The sequence below is a fragment of the Crinia signifera genome, chromosome 6 (assembly GCF_055691185.1).
Source record: "Crinia signifera chromosome 6, ASM5569118v1, whole genome shotgun sequence".
Lineage (NCBI taxonomy): Eukaryota > Metazoa > Chordata > Amphibia > Anura > Myobatrachidae > Crinia > Crinia signifera.
The window spans coordinates 3724446-3741780 of NC_139222.1; the positions used below are offsets into that span (position 1 = coordinate 3724446).

The 17335-nt window shown below is 47.0% G+C and overlaps 1 protein-coding gene across 1 annotated transcript in view; it reads left to right on the plus strand.

The window, feature by feature from the left end:
• Positions 1-17335, plus strand: part of LOC146009829 (uncharacterized) — a 110821-nt gene that overhangs the window by 39481 nt on the left and 54005 nt on the right. The gene's annotated exons all lie outside the window — the stretch shown is intronic.

The window sequence follows — 17335 nt, forward strand, 5'->3', positions numbered from 1 at the left end:
TGATGAAGTTCACTGTGGAGCAACCAGCAAAGAGGAAGTCTTGGGGTAGCACCGCTATAGTGCGTCCATTGCAGCCACCGATGGAGGTGTTGTCTGAGGGGAACTCGGAGAGACTGGAGCTGGTGAGTTTACACACCTTTGTGTTATATTGTAGCCGCACTGTTGTCTATGTATTTAATATATATGTATATATAATTTGGAAGAAAAGAGGGCGGCACTCACGGGTTTTCAGGTGAAAAAAGTCACATATCAACCGACGTTTCGAGGCGTTATGCCCCTTTTTAACACCTTGAAAAAAAGGCTTAATGCCTCAAAATGTCGGTTGATATGTGACTTACACTAAAGTTTTTTTCACCTGAAAACCCGTGTGTGCCGCCCTCTTTTCTTCCAAATTGTACCATTGATTTTGGACCCAGTCAACCAGAGTGCCAACCTACAACTTCCATATACTGTGTGTGTGTGTGTGTGTGTGTGTGTGTGTGTGTGTGTGTGTGTGTGTATGTGTATATCAGCTAAAACTGGCCCACAAAGGGTTACTTGAATATGCACACACACAAATATGCAAATATCCAGGTGCATATTTATTAGCAAAGTTTCAGGGCTATGTCACCCCTTTCTCAAGCCTATAACCATGTGACAAAAGAACATAAATCCCTTAACATCTAGTGCTGCTGCTCCTCCCCCTCTGCTTCCACTGCAGCCCGCCGCCGGCGTGTTCCCCGCGCGTCCCGTCCCGCTCTCACCGGGTGACGTCAGTGCTACAGCGTCTGGTGACCATGGCAACCAGCCTGGTTGCGGACGCTGTTACCTATTCACCTAAAAAGAACAAAATCTCACAGTACATCTGCTGCCACAAACTATATAGTGCTGCATAAACTCCTATTAAGCAGCCCCTGCTAAACATCATTATATATATATATATTTTTTTTTTTACAGGGTACCACGCCGGAGCAGGAAGTGACATCACAGGATCCAGAACCGGTAGATGTAGTGGAAGAGAGAATTGTCTCCCCTCCACAGCCACGCCCATCTAAAAGGCAAAAGTCTTCTAATGAAACCGGTTCTGGCCCCTCCGGCTCAGATCAATGTTGTAGGCACGCGGTGGGGCCTCAGGATTTTGAACAAGTATATGGAAATTACATAGCGGGGGAGATGCGTAACATGAGCCCTGATCAAAAGCTCCATTTCAGGCGGGTGGTTAACGAGGTAATCTGCCGCGGGCTGGTAGAATCGTTATCGGATGTAACAGTGATTACTACATCGCCCAGCGCACGTCTCCAGAACGTCCCTCCACCCAACCACCCACATCAGCAATCCTATTGTTATCCACCGGGACCTACTGAGCCCACTTCCTAACCACAGCAGAGCTTTCCACCCCAACAGGCTTCTGTAGTGGATGATGCCCGTTGTTGTTGTTTTTATTTAAAATTTGTTTTGTTTTTCTCTCTTTTTTTTTTTATAAAGTTTAAAAACAGTTCTTGACCTTCGCTTTGTTAGTCTCCATAGTGAACGTTTGGTACTTGTGTAGTTTCACGCGGCAGCGCAAGCTACGTTATCAGCCGGCGGTGTGAGAGAGGCGCTGACTAGGCTTGTCAAGGACGCCGGGGACAGAGATGCAGTTCCCGGCAACAGTACGGTAGTTACTTGTGTAGTTCATGGCGCCAGCCTACGCTGATAACGTAGCTTAGGCTGCCGCTGTGAAACTACACAAGTAAGGCAGCTGTTGGGCTACGGTGATTCTGACAGGGACACTACACTACTTCTGACTATGCTGGCCGCCGGACCACTACGCTGATTCTGACAGGGACACTACGCTGACGGCGTAACTGCCGCTTTGAAACTACACAAGTACCGAACTTTTTCCCATCAACCACAGCGTTGGGTTATTGACCTTACTACCACAGACTCCTGATTGTTGTGTAGTCTATTGTTGCTTTGTGTCCCTTTTGTTGAAGCCTGTTTTTGCCATTTGAAATTTGATGTCGCATATACACCGGTGGCATCACGTTATATGTCTCTGCCCGATTCCTTCTACTGATTTTTGTAGGCATAGTCCTTGTTTCAAAAACATTTGCTCCCGTTACATGACAGGAATCCAGTCCACAATTCCCAAAGTTTTATCCAAGTCAAATTTAAAAAAATAAAAATTGTGTTGTGTGTTTTTTTTGCTTTTTAATATGTCGTTATTTGTCAATGAATTTATTGGTGTCTGGTATAAGTAGTTGGGTTGGGTAGGGTAGTGGTATAAGTAGTTGGGTAGGGTAGTGGTATAAGTAGTTGGTACTTTTTGCATCGCAGCCTATATCGGATTGAGTTTAATTTGTCTGTAGCTTTTCTTCTTTGCGCACAGGCCCGGCCCTCCAGCTACGCTATGCAGCTGAGTAAGGCGCCATAGTAATCAGGGCGCTGACAGTTTTGTAGTCATCCGTGTCAGCCCCCTGATTACCATGGCGCCTTACTGTTTGGTGCAGCTTGCGGTAATGGGGACAGCGGCCACCAGCCGGGAGGAATTGCGATGGGCAACCCCGGCTGTATTCGGAGCAGGTCTATTTAAAATCTCACTCCGTCTCGCAAGCCAATCGGATCTTGCGGTCTGGCAGCCAATCAGGAGCCACCAATGCAGCTGACACTTTTAAGTGATTTCTATCTCCCCGCCGACGAAGCCCCTCGGTACCATGTGTGGGGTTGTGTACGAGAACATGCATGCGCCCATTAGCAGGAGAAATCATTTGGTGGCCTGCAAGATTAACGGTCCAACCTGAATTAGCCCCAATATACAAATTTATTAAAAATATTAGCACAATATTCCTTAAAAACACAAAATATCCTCACCAGCAAAATCCAGTCCACCGGCTCCAAAGTGTATATTCAGTAAATACAGACAGAGAACAGGTTGGCCGCCGCCTTTTGTGGAGGCAGACGCTAACACCCCCCCCCCCCCCCCCTTCCGTGTCAACAAGCATATAACTCCCCCTTGCAACTATGATGTAATCCCCCCTGGGCAACGAGCATGTAATACCCTGGCAAGGAGCGTGTAACCCCCTGGCATTGAACATGTAATTCCTGGCAATAAGCATGTAGGTAAGCAGCACTTATGTGGTATAAATGACCTGCTGTCAGCCAAATCCAAGGGTCACTTCTCCCTGCTTATCCTTTTGGACCTATCTGCTGCCTTTGACACTGTGGATCACCCTCTCCTCCTCCACACACTCCAAAACATTGGCCTCTCTGGCACGGTCTTCAACTGGTTTTCCTCTTACCTCTTCAACCGTTCCTTCTCAGTCTCTGCCTCTACCTCACCACCTTCTATCCTTCCTGTCGGGGTCCCTCAGGGTTCCGTCCTTGGCCCCCTTCTGTTCTCCCTGTACACCTCTTCTCTGGGTGCACTCATTAACTCCTTTGGCCTCCAATATCACCTCTATGCAGATGACACCCAACTCTACCTCTCCTCTCCTGATCTGTCCCCCACTGTTTTCTCTCAAGTTTCCAACTGCCTCGCTGCCATCTCTACCTGGATGTCTGAGCGATTTCTGAAGCTGAATATGGACAAAACCGAACTTATTATCTTTCCCCCACCCAGAGCTATGCCCCCTACTAATATCTCTATCACTGTTAACAACACCATCATCTCCCCCGTTCCCCAACTCCGCTGCCTGGGTGTCACTCTCGACTCCTCCCTCTCCTTTGCACCCCACATCCAAGCCCTGGCCCATTCTTGCCGGTTCCAGTTACGCAACATTGCTCGCATCAGGCCCTTTCTCTCACAGAGTGCAACTAAGCTGATCATCCACTCATTGGTCATCTCACGGCTTGACTACTGTAATGCTCTTCTCACCGGCCTCGCTCAATCCCAACTAGCTCCTCTCCAATCTGTCCTCAATGCTGCAGCCAGGCTTATCTTCCTCTCCCGCCGCTCTAATTCTGCTACTCCCCTTCAACAAAATCTGCACTGACTTCCATTCCCCTACAGAATCCTCTTCAAACACCTCACACTCACATACAGGGCCATCTCTAATTCCATTGCTCCATATATCTCTAACCTCATCTCCATTCATACACCCTCCCGCCCTCTACGGTCAGCTGACGACTGTCGTCTCTCCTCCACCCTGATCACTGCTTCCCATGCTAGAGTACAGGACTTTGCCTGTGCTGCACCCCTTCAGTGGAACGCACTCCCTCGCTCCATTAGACTCTCCCCGACCTTGCAAAGCTTCAAATGGGCACTGAAAACTCACCTATTCATCAAAGCGTACCCTTCCACTGCATAAACCAGCTGGTTCTCCGAACCCTTGCCTTTTTACATCCTGCTAACTAACCACCACCCACTTGCTTGCACCTCTTGTAATCTGTCTGTCTCCCCTTCCTACTAGATTGTAAGCTCCTCCGAGCAGGGCCCTCTTCCCTCCTGTTGTCAGAGCCCTCTTCTCTTCACATGTCACTCACAGCTCTCCTATACTCCAACACTCAGTGACCATCTTTGTCCGCATACTCCTCTCCATCATTGGCCTCAAGCCTCTAGTTGTATGTTGATTGAGTCCTCACTACTTATATCCAAGCTGTAATGTGTACTGAGCTGTGGCGCTCTTTATTTGTACTGTATTTTTGTTATTTATTCAATGTTATGCCAAGTTTTGTCTCCCTGTATTGTTCCTTTGTACGGCGATGCGCCTTATAAATAAAATAATAATAATAACAACCCCTCCTTCACTCCCTCATTGGATAATTCCTGGTTATTTCTTTGGAGAGATAGAGGTCTAGACACTTCCTATAAAGTCTTTGACCCGGGTGGGACTGTTACCTCGTTCCAGGATTTACCCTTATGTTATGCATTGCCGTATAATAATAGATTTATGTACTTTCAACAAACCGTGTTTGTAAAGATAGCACTCTCCAATCCAAATCAACAGCCAGGGTGCCACATGCCAGAAAGTCACCACAATCTTGGTACTTCCAAATCCACATGAAAAATTTGCAGACACTCACCGGACTTGCTTGTAGCTTTTTTTAATAAGACATATCACCTTTCTTAGTGCATTAACAGTGGGTACAGGTCGACGTTTCGGTCCCATGCTGGACCTTTCTCAAGACTCCCTTCCTGCTTTCTCCACTGTGTAACTACCCCTGCCTTATGTGGACCTTAAATAGCAGTAGGTGATTAGGCCACTCCCCCTTGTTAATTACAGGAAGAGATATAGTTCTAATAATCTTGCTAAAATACACCATGCATAGACACAAACTAATACTTTTTAACTATTGCACATTTCCCTTATGCCATACTAACATTGCCATTACCTTGATCTCCTATATTCGCATCACGATCTTCATAATTACAGCAGACCCTGTTTGGAGCCGTTGACCGAGCGTGACACGCACACACACTCGGCGTGCGTTCCATCGCCAGGATATCCAGGAAATACATCATCAGCCTATGTTAGGCACCTGTTCTCTTAGTCAGGCGCAGGGAGCGTGGAACGCACAGCCATTACTATTCTATTGGAGCGCAGCGTCATCAGTCTGTGCGCTCAGTAACAACTCGCGCGGATAGCGCATAATCAATACAGCCACGTGAGGCATGTAATTATCAAGTGGAACGCATGGCTCCATGAGTTCCACACAAAGATGCACTCACAGAATAGGAGTACAAATACAGGCGGAACGCACGGCCATTGCATACTGCGGTCCATACTGGCAATTAAATATACGGCATGCACTTAATACTTATAAATGTTATATCACAACTGGACTCTATAGCTTATAATTATATGTCATCATTACCATAGATTTATTCAAATAGTACTATTGTTATTAGCAACCTAAGGTCATATATCTATTGGCCATCACTGCATGCCTATCCCGGTCCACATATTAAGGCACCCCATTAAAATGAAACACAAATACATACACATATATATATATATATATATATATATATATATACACAGAATCCCAGACGCAATAGGACTACGTTTTCTGTTAGCATAGTTTTATTCATTACAGAACATTACATACAAGAGAAAATCACATACAAAAAAGATTTTCAAGGAAAAAATTCTGTTCAAGAGAGAAATCAATGACAAAAAAATCTCTCCCCACAAGAACCTTTTTAAAAAGATACTTCAGGATCCTTCAACCACATTTCATAAGAAGACACTCATCGGGTTGACCTCATTCAGCCCTTTTGGGGCTATCGTGTCCAACTTCACAAATCCATTTGGCCTCCTTTCTCAAAAGTAGAAGTCTCTGGTCTCCCCCTCTCTCCAGGGGGGGAACCCAATCAATAATCATATAGGTCATTGCTGACACTTGATGCTTCAACTTGAGAAAGTGGGTCGCCACAGGTTTGTCAGTTGCCGATGTGGCGTAAGCAAGACGAATAGAGGATCGATGTTGGTTCCTGCACTCTCTAAAGGTGCGTATTGTCTTGCCCACGTATGTTAGACAGCATGGGCACTTAAGAATATACACAACATGGTCCATAGTGCAGACCAAATGATGCCGTATTTGTATCCTTAGCCCGGAATGGGGGTGACAGAACGAGCTTCCCATAATCAAAGCCCTACAGGTTGTACATTGTGGGCATCGGAAGCAGCCGGTCTTCTTTTTCAGCCAGCCTTCCCCTCCACGGGGATGTCGCATGTTGGGCCGCATCAGAATGTCCTTGAGGTTTTGACCTCAATTACCCCCTATTAATGGAGGAGCACCGGCTTCCCCTTTGAAGGCAGGGTCAGTGGCCAAAATTGGCCAATGTCTCTTAATTGCTCTGGTGACCTTGTTGTACCCACTGTCGCACTTCATTACCAGTGTCAGTCGGTCATTAGATGTTCTGGTTCTTCTGGTGACATCTGGATTTGTGTGAATCTTTCTCGCTTTAGCCAAACAGCGGTCAATGTCCCCAGCTTTATAACCTCTTTCCTTAAAGCGGTCCCTGCATTCCATTAGTTGTATTTCTGCTTGGGCCGGTTCTGAGTTATTCCGTAGTCCCCTGAGGAACTGGGAAACTGGTAAGTTTGATTTCAGTCTCTCTGGGTGGTGACTACTGGCCCACAACATGGCATTCCTGACCGTAGGCTTTCCTATAGAGAGTGTATTAAAAACGCAAATGCCTGTTGATGATTGTAACATCCAAAAAAAGTCTACTGAATGGGAGGCCACATTCGCCGTGAATCTCACTGGACTGTTTAACACATTTAATTCATCAACCATTTCAAGAAAGTGTCCTCCTCCAAATTAAAAATAGATCATCAATAAATCTCTTGTAATGTATTATATTAGTCGAATACCTCTGCAAAATGTGGACTTCTTCGTATTCGGCTATGTACAAATTGGCGAACCCCGGCGCCAGGTTCGACCCTATCGCTGTACCGGATGTCTGCATAAAATGCTCACCCTGATACTGGAAGTGGTTAAGCGTCAAAACCTTGTTAATCAGTTCACAAATAAATTCTATTGGGGACCCATCATATGGGCCTTTGAGTAAGGCACGTTGTACCGCCTGTATACCAGCATCATGGGGTATTATGGTATACAGGGATGCCACATCAAGGGTGGCAAGTACACATCCATCTGACAGCCCTACAACATCACGTAAACCCCCCAGAAAATCGCCCGTATCACGGATGTAGCTCGCTACCGCCTGCACACATGGCTGCAGGTAGTAATCCACCAACTGCGCCAGTGGTTGCAGGATTGAGCCACATGTCGAGATAATCTCCCTCCCTTGGGGGGTTCACCAAGGTTTTGTGAACCTTTGGTAGGGTGTATATCAGGGGACATCTGGGGTGGTAAACCACCAAAAATGTATGCAGTTGTTCATTAATCCACCCCGACATCCCCTCTATCAGGAACTTGGAAGATATTATGGGCTTACAGTCCGCCACCAGGACATCCCTGACATCAGTATACTACCGGGAAGTCTATATTCGGACTATCCACAGAGCATACATTACTTCATACCGCAGAAGACACATGGTGGCCGATGATCAAGGAGACCGTCTGAAATGCGGCGTGACTAAAGCGGGCTTCCCCCACTCTATGTGGGACTGTTACAAGATTAAGAAAGTCTGGCATAAGGTTCTCCGATATGCTTCTGATATGTTCAGTGTTTCTGTTTCCTTCGATCCGGCGGCTCTCATGGGTCTTAACTTCCACTCTTGGCCTATGGAAAATATTAAAAAATGCTCAATCCCCTTTCTTATAACCCTGTTTACCCTGGCAAGGAAATGTATATTATTACACTGGACTGAAAAGTCAGCCCCCAGTTACTGATGGTCAGACAACAATTGTTGCAAATTGTTTCTTTTGAATGAAAATTTGCCAAACGTGACCTTAAAGATGGGTTGGCGCTTTTTCTCAGAAATGCCGCTTGTTTGTTGACACCGTTGATGATGTATTTTACCAAGTACTTGAGCATTTCCCGTAGTTGTGGTTTTCACAGTGAGAGCCGTTGAGATCGTAGCTTATTTAGACTGTAGCACAGTTGTGTATTTTCAGAAACTGATACAACGAATCCTCTATTGGTGCTGATCACTATAGTGTGCATTTTCCAATGTGGTGACTTACTCAATATCGCGTTGAACATATGATGGCCGTTGTTACTGTCTATTGTAATATTGTCTATTGTTATTACGTTTAATTCAAAACGATAATAAAAAAAAAAAAAAGATGGGAGTTCTACCAATCAGATTCTACCAGCTCCAAGAAGGTGTTACATAAGTAAGAAATAGGATCTGGTTGCTATGGGCAACCTCCCATCTTTAGTGGAGGACATTGTGTTATACTGCGCTCCCTTGTATTTGCCTACCTTAGAACGATGCTGCTCTAGCCAGATAGCAGTTCCCAATCCCTTAGGTATATCAAGAATTTTTGTGGGTGGGCTAAAGCGCTGCCTGTGTTTGTGTGGTGAATTGCTGGCTTGTGTGCAGAAAACGATATGAGAGGATGGTATATAAAATCACTTCTTTATTGGTTATATATATACTACTCCTACCTGTCTCTTTTATATATATATATATATATATATATATATATATATATATATATATATATATATATAGGGTAAATGTGGGTGATAAATTGGTTCCTTAATTAATTGGTGTTCTGATGCACACCTCTTTAGGGGTCCCCTGCTTGAGGGAGTTTTGTTCAGAGCCGTGTCAGCCTAGGAGATCCCCGACAGGGGTCCAGGCAACCCTTTGTGGGGTTCCTTTGTTCCTCCGTAGGTCCCCTGGTGTGGGATCTACGGTCTCCTTATGCTGATGTGCAGTGAACAATCAGGTCTGTGTTGAATGGTTGGAAAGGAGCCTGTGTAGGCTTCAGGCAGTTCTGTTGATCTCATTTACAATCTCATAGGCTACACAGCCTATGTCCTTTCTCTTTGGGTGAAATGGGGGGGGGGTTTGTCTCTACTTTGATAGGTTCTTGTGATGGTAGGGTCTAATGTTAAAGTATGGGTAGGAGGGAGCCTCTAGGGCAGGACAGGCCAACCTGTGGCTCTCCAGATGTTGTGAAACTACAAATCCCAGAATGCCTTGCCACAGTTTTAACACTCCTTATAGCATAACTGTGGCAAGGCATGATGGGATTTGTAGTTTCACAACATCTGGAGAGCCACAGGTTGGCCAGGCCTGCTCTAGGGCTTCAGGCGATCCTTGGGACCCCTTTACAATCTCATAGGTGTACCTATGTGACCTCCTAACAATGCTTGCTACCTTGTGTAGCTCAGCCTCTAAAGTGTTGCAGTGTGTGCGGGGTTAACACTCACGCTTGGCGGGGTTGTCTGCGGTGTCTCTCTGTGCCTGGCGCTCGTCTCAGGGGCTGTGTTGTTCTCACCACCGGAGTCTCCACGCTGCAGCGTTCAGGCTCCCGGCGTCCGCACTTCCTGATGACATCACCCTGTACACGGAGCTTGTCGTGGAGCTCCGTGCCCGGCTGTTAGTTCTTCAGTCCTTCTCCCTGTTGGTGCGGGAGGGTTCTGGTGTGAGTGTCTCTGTATCAATTACGCGTTTCGGCTGCTGGAAGCCTTTTTCAAGGAAGAGGATTGTCATGTCCGGGTGGGATATTTGTACTACCCGCCCTGTTTCTGGGTTATAGGATAGTACATTAGAGCAGTGGCATAACTAGAAATTTTGCTCCCCGCAGCCAAGAAAATTTCTGGCGACCCCCTCCATTCTTTTGACGGCTGTATTGACTGCCAAATATGTACAAGCCACCAGCATCGTACGGATCAGTCAGATCCCTGCTGCCCTGTGTAACAAAATAGAAAAAATAAATAAGGGGATTTTTGTAAGAACTTTGAATCCCTTTCTCTGAGTCCATCCTGGTGACTCCTGACCGCAGGAGCCGGGCGCCTATGCTCCTCCCCTGCTGCATCCCAGAATTCCCCAGTTCGTTATAGATGCCTACAGGAGTGCTGCAGCCGGTTTAGAGTTAGTTAGGATTTGTTTTTGTTTTATTAATATTTTTGTTAGTGCAGGATACAGTGTGAGGTTACCTGGGGAATAAATAAATAATTAAAAACCTCAAAGTGGGGTCCCCCTGCCCGGCAATAACTATACCCGGGCTCATGGACCCGGTACTGGTTCACAAAATACGGGGGCCAAAACCAGTAGGGGGCCCCCATATTTTGTAAACCATCACCGGGCCACCAGGCTTTTTATACAAGTTACCCCGGCCAAAGCATTAACCTGTGGCTGGGCAGCCCGGCCAGGGACCCTGGGGGAGTCGGGACTCCCTCCGTCCAGGGCACCCCTGCCCTGGCTGAAGCACGGGCCTGTCCCCGGTGCCCCTGGGTGGTGGGCACCCTGCTAGTAGCCATAAAGTGTAAAAGTAAGATTACTAAACGATTGGGTTATTATGTAGAACTACAAGTCCCAGAAAACATCCTCCACATGCAGGGACTTGGAGAAACAAAAGTTCCAGCATGTGGGGCATTAAAAGGCCCACTGGGTCTTGTAGTTCTACAACATAACCAATAGACAAATAAGAAACACACAACCTGAGAAATAACACTTTAATACACACTACAATCACCCATACATAATTACCTATAGAGTCCACTGTAGGCCTTTCCACTTCTCCTGTAGAATCCATAGAGTACCTGTGGAAATAAATTATACTCACCAGCTCCTCCAGTATACATCGTGTACTTTTCAGTCCATGGTAGGCATCCACACGTAAATTATACTCACCAGCTCCTCCGGTGTAGATCGTGTCCTCTTCAGTCCATAGTAGGCATCCACGAGTAAATTATAGTCACCAGCTCCTGCAGTGTAGATCGTGTCCTCTTCAGTCCATAGTAGGCATCCACGAGTAAATTATACTCACCAGCTCCTCCGGTGTACATCGTGTCCTCTTCAGTCCATAGTAGGCATCCACAAGTAAATTATACTCACCAGCTCCTCCGGTGTACATCGTGTCCTCTTCAGTCCATAGTAGGCATCCACAAGTAAATTATACTCACCAGCTCCTCCAGTGTACATCGTGTTCTCTTCAGTCCATAGTAGGCATCCACAAGTAAATTATACTCACCAGCTCCTCCAGTGTACATCGTGTCCTCTTCAGTCCATAGTAGGCATCCACAAGTAAATTATACTCACCAGCTCCTCTGGTGTACATCGTGTCCTCTTCAGTCCATAGTAGGCATCCACAAGTAAATTATACTCACCAGCTCCTCCTGTGTACATCGTGTCTTCTTCAGTCCATAGTAGGCATCCACAAGTAAATTATACTCACCAGCTCCTCCGGTGTAGATCATAGTAGGCATCCACAAGTCCATAGTAGGCATCCACAAGTAAATTATACTCACCAGCTCCTCCAGTGTACATCGTGTCCTCTTCAGTCCATAGTAGGCATCCACAAGTAAATTATACTCACCAGCTCCTCCAGTGTACATCGTGTCTTCTTCAGTCCATAGTAGGTGTGAGGTTATCAGATTTACTGTAAATCTGTAATTACTATATTTTATTAGGTGTAGTAATTAATGTACTATTTTAGTCCGTCGGTACCCTCTTGTTCTCCATATATGTCTATATACCCCCTATATGTGTGTGTAGTTCCAGATCATATATTATTAGGCTGTATAATCCCACCTCAAATGTAATGTCTGTATTTCCCAGGACTTTATTCATGTAAGCATTGTACCATTGGCAATCTCCACAGGGGGTGATCGAATCCCCCTACTATCAACAGGAAGGTTGTCCACAGGGGGTGATCAGCCCATAATGTAATCAGCCGATTATTGTTCCTGCTGTTTACATGAGGGGGATAGCTGAAGGACAATCACCACAGGGGGTGATCAAATTCCCCTACTATCAACAGGAAGGTTGTCCACAGGGGGTGACCACCACATAAGGTAATCAGACTGTGTTTTGTATCTTGTGTTGACTCTGCTATGCATATCTTGGCTACTTCCAGACTTTCTGGAACCGACCCCAGCAGGGGGCAGAAGCAGATGGGCAGCAGCAGTACCTGGGAGGGGGGATAAACCTGACTTGAATCCACCAATAGGGATTGAGTGCAAGCCCACTGATGGTATGGAGAAGCGTGGGAAATTGGAAGTTTTTAAAATGACTTGTACACCTGCCAGCTGAGTATGTTAGTCGCAATCCGGTCTCAGGGGTCCTACCCTTCACTGGATCTTGTGGAACACATCGTTTGCCCGGGAAGGGGGCATCCTACCAAGCTCTGGTGTGGAGCGTCTGTGTTGTGTGGATTTACACAGGTTTCGGCTATCACTGCTGTGTGGATTAAGTGATAGTTTTGTGCTTTGGAACTGCTGCTACAAGGACTGCCATTGGACTGCTACCCGATAACGTTTATATGCTACATTTGACTCTTTTTCCTGTCTTCATCTACTTTCGTGTGCTGTGATAAAAATAAACCATATTTTGGTTTCATCTGCTCGGTGTCTGAGTGATTGAGGAACTCGTACCCTCACATTTGGCGGCAGCGACAGTGGGATCATTCAGACACCAACCATCGAGCACAGAAAGCACAGAGAACAGAGGATCAGACCATATGTAAGGAAACGGAAAATGCAATAAGGTGATGTTCAGCAAGTGAGCAGGTGTCAGTCCTGTGAAAGGGAAAATGTTTCCAAGGGAAGGAGCAGAGGAGCTCAGGGATGGAGGTTCTTCAGTGTATCGGCAGGCTGGTAAGCCGGATCTGTTATTTATTGTCAGAAAGATGCATTATATCTGGAAGTACTGGGAAGAAGCTCAGCAGATGATCAGCGGGTGGAGAGTATCCAGCATACAGGACAAGTTGTGTTACCTGGGGGATGCATTCCTGCACTGTAAAGGTGAGGCCACCTCTTGGAATCTGCTGGGGGAGCCAGAGTTTGTAGAATTCACAGAGGAAGTGATTGCTACAGTTACCCAGATGCTACAAAGAGGACAATATTCTGAGGCTGAAGGACAAGTCCAGAATAAATTGATGCCCCAGATAGAACCAGAGGAAGGGTCTAGAAGGGGGCTACTGCAATCTGGGCAGACAACCGAGGGGTCTGCCACGGAATTAATTGTTACCGCGAGAGAAGGGTCGTTGTCAGGGGGGCCCCTAACTGCCCTTGAAGAAATGAGTATGGAGGAGCTGATAGCAGAAGGTCAGCTGCGAGGTATACCCATCCGATCCTGCACTCGCGGGGAAATCCTTCAGCAGATCCTTCACGATCAGGGAGATCCTACAAATGCATTTGCTGATTACCGAGCATGGATTCTCCATTTCGGTGCACAGTTGAGTGTGTGGGAACAATTGCAGTGTCTGGAGGAGTGCTTCGTGGTGGCAGAGGAAGAGGCGATTGATCGGGGGCTCCTGGATACCCCAGCATGGCAAGATCAGTGTCGCAGGGGGCGTGATGAAAGGCACCGTTTGCAATTGCTTCTCCCCCATCCTAGGGAGGAAGCTGCCCAGTGTTCTCTGCAGGGGGAGGTTATCCCCAAAGTGAAGGAGGTTATTCAGGAGGAGCTGCGCTACAGCTTCCCTTTTGCTGAGGTGGGAGATGCAGAATTATTAACCTGCTGCCAGGGGATCTATGAGGACTGCGTCCAGGAGGAGATCACCGTGGTTAGAGGAGTATCCAACAACATCCAGGCCACCAGCACACCAGTCACAGATGACGTTGTGTTTCGGGCTGCCCAGCATACTCAGCTGGGGAAGGAGGCTATCGCGGAGAAGGAGGTGTGCGCAGAAGTAGCTGCAGGTGAGCATCTGGCTTTTAAGGGGACAGAGCTGACACAGCCTGTCCTGCAGCCACCAGCGGAATTGTTTGTGATGGAGGGTCCCTCCTCAGCCCTGGACATTGAGACCAAATGCTGGACTGAAATTTGCCATGCCCCTAGTTTGGGTGTGGGGGAGGAAGGACATGACGGGGTGGTGGAAGTGCCAGGGCCAGAGCCCCTATATTGGCCTGCTGTTTGGCCCCTGTTCCTTGGGCAAGAGGGGGAGGTGGAAAGTGGTCCCTGCCCCATTGTGCCCGAGGCAAAAGTATTAGTAGGTTACAATGTTGCAGAGGGGGGGTACCCAGAATCCGAAGAAGAGGAATCGCTACAGCCCTTGTTAGTTCCAATGTATGACTTAGACTGTAATCATGCCCTTGCTGGTTCTGCAAACCAGCCGCCTTTTACAAGATGGGTTTGGTATGATGTCACCCTGTGGGACTCAGGTGGTATATCCAAACCCCAGATTCTCGGCTCTGCATCCCGCTATTCCAGGTTGTTATTGGTTCCTGAACAGCTTGGTACCGGGACTACAATAGTAGGGGAAGGAATGTGAGGTTATCAGATTTACTGTAAATCTGTAATTACTATATTTTATTAGGTGTAGTAATTAATGTACTATTTTAGTCCGTCGGTACCCTCTTGTTCTCCATATATGTCTATATACCCCCTATATGTGTGTGTAGTTCCAGATCATATATTATTAGGCTGTATAATCCCACCTCAAATGTAATGTCTGTATTTCCCAGGACTTTATTCATGTAAGCATTGTACCATTGGCAATCTCCACAGGGGGTGATCGAATCCCCCTACTATCAACAGGAAGGTTGTCCACAGGGGGTGATCAGCCCATAATGTAATCAGCCGATTATTGTTCCTGCTGTTTACATGAGGGGGATAGCTGAAGGACAATCACCACAGGGGGTGATCAAATTCCCCTACTATCAACAGGAAGGTTGTCCACAGGGGGTGACCACCACATAAGGTAATCAGACTGTGTTTTGTATCTTGTGTTGACTCTGCTATGCATATCTTGGCTACTTCCAGACTTTCTGGAACCGACCCCAGCAGGGGGCAGAAGCAGATGGGCAGCAGCAGTACCTGGGAGGGGGGATAAACCTGACTTGAATCCACCAATAGGGATTGAGTGCAAGCCCACTGATGGTATGGAGAAGCGTGGGAAATTGGAAGTTTTTAAAATGACTTGTACACCTGCCAGCTGAGTATGTTAGTCGCAATCCGGTCTCAGGGGTCCTACCCTTCACTGGATCTTGTGGAACACATCGTTTGCCCGGGAAGGGGGCATCCTACCAAGCTCTGGTGTGGAGCGTCTGTGTTGTGTGGATTTACACAGGTTTCGGCTATCACTGCTGTGTGGATTAAGTGATAGTTTTGTGCTTTGGAACTGCTGCTACAAGGACTGCCATTGGACTGCTACCCGATAACGTTTATATGCTACATTTGACTCTTTTTCCTGTCTTCATCTACTTTCGTGTGCTGTGATAAAAATAAACCATATTTTGGTTTCATCTGCTCGGTGTCTGAGTGATTGAGGAACTCGTACCCTCACAGTAGGCATCCACAAGTAAATTATACTCACCAGCTCCTCCAGTGTACATCGTGTCCTCTTCAGTCCATAGTAGGCATCCACAAGTAAATTAGACTCACCAGCTCCTCCGGTGTAGATCATAGTAGGCATCCACAAGTCCATAGTAGGCATCCACAAGTAAATTATACTCACCAGCTCCTCCGGTGTAGATCGTGTCCTCTTCAGTCCTTAGTAGGCATCCACAAGTAAATTATACTCACTAGCTCCTCCGGTGTAGATCGTGTCCTCTTCAGTCCATAGTAGGCATCCACAAGTAAATTATACTCACCAGCTCCTCCGGTGTAGATCATGACCTCTTTAGTCCATAGTAGGCATCCCTGAGTAAATTATACTCACCAGCTCCTCCTGTGTAGATCGTGTCCTCTTCAGTCCATAGTAGGCATCCACGAGTAAATTATACTCACCAGCTCCTCCAGTGTACATCGTGTCCTTTTCAGTCCATAGTAGGCATCCACGAATTAAAATACAAACAAACCGAGCGTCCCGACACCATATGAACTGAGGAGCCGCAAGTGTGTTTACAAATGCAGCTCCTCCTTCAAACTGAGGGATTTTCTGGTGCCATACAACCAGCCAATTAGAGTGGCCTCCGGGGAAGCTCCGCGGATAACTGGCTGTTCATGGCTCCATAGACGCCTATGTTACAGTTTAACATGGTCGGTTGGCCGGGGGAGCTTAAGCTTGCTGGCTGTTTAGGCCCGGTGCTGGTTTTCAAAATATGGGGGACCCTTACTCATTCTGCCCCCATATTTTGGGAACAAGGACCAGCCCATGAGCCTGGCGCTGGATATAGAAAGACAGGGGCGACGCCAGTCACCTCCCCCCCTCCTATAGGCTTCAGCCAAATAAGACCTATAAATCTGGTCTGACATTGGTATTTACTGTTGAATACATATCCAGATGCCCCTAAATGCTGAGTCGTGCCAACTATATGCCAACGAGTCGGTGTATGTAACCCCCAGAAACCAGCTGACCGGTCTCCATCAATGAGAAATACCCTTTAGTGGAATGAAATGCTTTTGGTAAAAACAACAACGGTTCTGGTATAGGGGATAGACAATGTCTCGGTCACCAGGGACCAGGCCCACCACTAATAGTCGATGGTGACTAGAGCGACACCTAAGAATGGTCAACCCACACTAGGGCGAGTGTTTACCTGCAAGACTTTCAGGCTTCTTGTGAAGGACCGTATCACCTTCTCTGGAAGACATTTGGGCTCCAGAGGAAGGGACACAAGATCCCCAGGCAGTAGTGTCCTGCCCGCTGAGTGGGGGTCTCCTCGGAGCTCCTAGAACAGAATAATCAGGCTGTACTGGTCAGCTCTATCCGGATCTCCTGATGGCTATGGAGAACATGACTGAGGAAACCAGCAGCCTATAGAGGGCGTCAGATCCGAATGGACCACCAGGGAAGAGGCAAATGCATTTATGTCTGTATGCAGCCACTGTCAGCAACACATCAGTGACACGCCTGTAGGACAACCCATCTCCGTGCATCATTCTAGCCACCCATG